This window comes from Mesoplodon densirostris, chromosome 16, assembly GCF_025265405.1.
Source record: "Mesoplodon densirostris isolate mMesDen1 chromosome 16, mMesDen1 primary haplotype, whole genome shotgun sequence".
In the NCBI taxonomy this organism is placed as follows: domain Eukaryota; kingdom Metazoa; phylum Chordata; class Mammalia; order Artiodactyla; family Ziphiidae; genus Mesoplodon; species Mesoplodon densirostris.
Window position 1 is genome coordinate 77,449,938 of NC_082676.1, and position 3,032 is coordinate 77,452,969.

The 3,032-nt window shown below is 41.2% G+C and overlaps 1 non-coding gene across 1 annotated transcript; it reads right to left on the bottom strand.

Moving 5' to 3' along the window:
- Positions 1-1,773: 1,773 nt before the first annotated feature.
- Positions 1,774-1,887, bottom strand: LOC132477193 (U5 spliceosomal RNA). The gene has a single exon (XR_009530215.1). It is a non-coding gene; the product is annotated as a U5 spliceosomal RNA (small nuclear RNA).
- Positions 1,888-3,032: the final 1,145 nt, after the last annotated feature.

Sequence of the window (3,032 nt, forward strand, 5' to 3'; positions counted from 1 at the left end):
GTAATTTTAAATTCTTGCCCAGAAGTGACTTTCTTATAGAACCGCCTATGAGGTATCATCTTCTTGGTTCTTTGAAAACAAAAAATTGGCAGGCAAGGCAGGCTATTCAAGTTAGGACAGTCTTGAGGGGAGAGAGGGAAAAGCCGCTTTGCCATTGAGCATAAGCTTCCAATGGAAAGTACGTGTCCAGTTTGTGATGATATTCACAGTAGAAACCGCCCCCCCCACCCCGCAACTTCTCTGCTTTCTGATGGATGGTATTCTAAGTCCTGACTCTAAAGCTTTGTCTTCAGTGACTAACAGTTTGGTACATCTCATCTAACTTAAAAGTTTTGGAGTGGAGGGAAGAGTTCTCCATCCTTGAGGGAGGTTTTGTAGCTGCACTGGGAATTGTATCCGGATGTCCCATCAGAGTGACAATGAGGTGGGATTTGAGATTCATACAAGACCATGGGATAGAAACCCTAAAGCCTGCTAAAAATTAGGTGCAAACAACTATGCAATTTCAGAATAAGTAGATCAGAAGTTGAAGAGAAGAAGGAGACTTGCTGGAGAGGGGCAGCCCAACCTCTGGATGGCATAACAGAAAGGTGCTGGAAGGTTCAGGAGAACAGCATCTGGGGGAGTGGTGGGAACTAGGAGAGTGGGACAAGTAGGAGGGCAGAGCCACAAAGCCAGCTATATAAAAGCTTTGGTTCCCAAGGCAACTTGTTCAGCGTTTTCTTCTCTTTCCTCTAAGGTACATGGAGTGTAGTTGCCAAGCAGAGATGGTGCCAGTTGGCTGAAGTGGGCCTGGTAGTTGGCAGAGCAAGAGGAGGCTCTATAGAAAAGAGTGTAGAAACATACAAGTATCAGCATAAGTGAGTGTAGAAACCTATACCTGTGCAGTCCTCGACATTCAGTTGTTCTGAAGAGGAAATCTCTGCATTTTCTATTTTTGGTCTGATACATAAGCTCTTCCAGGGTAAGGACTATTTATTCTGTTCTTGTCCTTTTATTCTAGAACATATGACACCATTATCACACCCTCATTCTCTACCCCTTATTTTGAGGGGGTATGATTGAGGCATAGTTTGGATACAGTAAAATACAAAATTTGAAGGCTATAGGTTGTTGAATTTCTATGTCTCTATATACCTGTCTAACCACCGCCTGGATCAAGATAGAGAACATTTCTATTCCTCCATAAACTTCACCTGGATCCCATTCCTATCAATACCTACCCCTCTTAAACCAGAGGGAGCCACTGTTCTGACTTCTAACCCTATGCAGTAGTTCTCCCTGTCCTTCAACTTCATACATATTACTTTTATCCTCTGTATGCTCAGTTCAGTAATGTGAATGCTATATGTGGGCTTGGTTGAATCATAGAAAAAACTAATAGCTTAATCAAAAGAGCTGTGGAAGCACGGTGATGTTACTAAGAAACTGTGATTTTTACCAGTCAGACATCATGTAATCTAGAGAAAGTGGCTTTTTTTTTTTTTGGCTGCGCTGCATGGCTTGTAGGATTTTAGTTCCCAACCAGGGATTGAACCCAGGCCACAGCAGTGAAAGCACCGAGTCCTCACCACTGGACAGCCAGGGAATTCCAGGATGCCCAGGCGAGACAAGAGGAAAAAACACCAGGAGAAAAGAACAAAGATCATAAATTGAGAAAGCACGTATGAAAGATTAGGTATTCTGAAGATAAGCACTTCAAGTGAGTGGAGGAAATTAGCAATAGCAAGGCGCCTTAATGAGGTAAATGACTGTTTTTCATACACATTTGTAAGCCTTGCAAGAGCAAGGCCTCAAAAAATTGGGTAAAGACTCAGAATTGTTTCTCTCCACGGGAATCTTTAGTAAAAGGCGAGAGTTATATGATCTGAAGAGAAACCAGAGTATGCAAGTGGCTTTCTGAATCTCAGTTTCCACATCTGTAAAGTGAGGGCCATAATTCTTTTTTATGTGCCTCAAAGGTAAATTCTGCATGAATCAAATATTTAAGGCAGACTATTTGGCATTTGGGGTTGCGGTATCTTTTGGAGAGCATTAATTTAGATGTTACATAAAAGCATATATAAACTGTAAGATGCATTACAAAATATGATATTAAAGTATTAAGGTGTCCAGTGATTGTAATCCTGGATATTTCTATCTGTGGCTGCCTCTATGGAACTTGGGTTTCTCCTCAGTCATTCCAGTGGTGTATGTCTGAGTGCAATGTGGTTATTACATGAAGTCTTCACTCTTCTGGAACCTTCTGTTACATGCCTCTGGTCTTTACAAAGTGATCATTAACTTCCAGGTGGCCTCCCATTCTGACTCCGGCAATGGGCCAATTTCTTGATTCTATCTCACAATGTAACTTCCAAAGTAAATGTCTATTAAGCCTTTGTGTAAACATTCCAGGCCTGTAGCAAAATCAACTGAACATAAATCACCCACCGAAAAGGGTTTAGGAAAATGTGTAAGTTTGAAAAATGAAGCAGTACAGTACAGTTTCATTGTGGATCTCTGGCCTCAGTTACCTCAACTAAGATTTCTCTGGTCTACATCACAGTTCATCCTCAGAGGTGGTGGTTTTCAGTTACTCCAAAGGGCTTTGCCCAAATATAGAGAAAACAAGCCCTCTGCATATAAAGACACCAAGATGCCTATTTGGAAATGGGCTTAACCGACCTTCTAAATAAAAGCCAGAATCTACCATGTCCTCGTCACTGACTGTATCTTTTCCACATTTAGAGGGTTTGGCTTTAGAAATCCAAGAGAGTGATTGTGATAAGTTTGTTTTGCTTCAGTATTCCTTCTTTATTTAGAAATGGATGGTGGATGAAAGTTTTTGCTTTTATAAATTGATTTTGGATTTCTTTCCTTTGGGAAGAAGGGTAATAAGATGAAATGAAAGCCCTGCCTGGAGGGATGCAGGGGAGCAAAGGGAGGGTATTTTATAAAGTTAAAGAACTTGGCTTGAGACTTGCCCTGGGGGGCTCAGGTGTGCATTATATCTTTCAAGCCTAAACTTGTCAACTTGACAATAGTTACTGCAA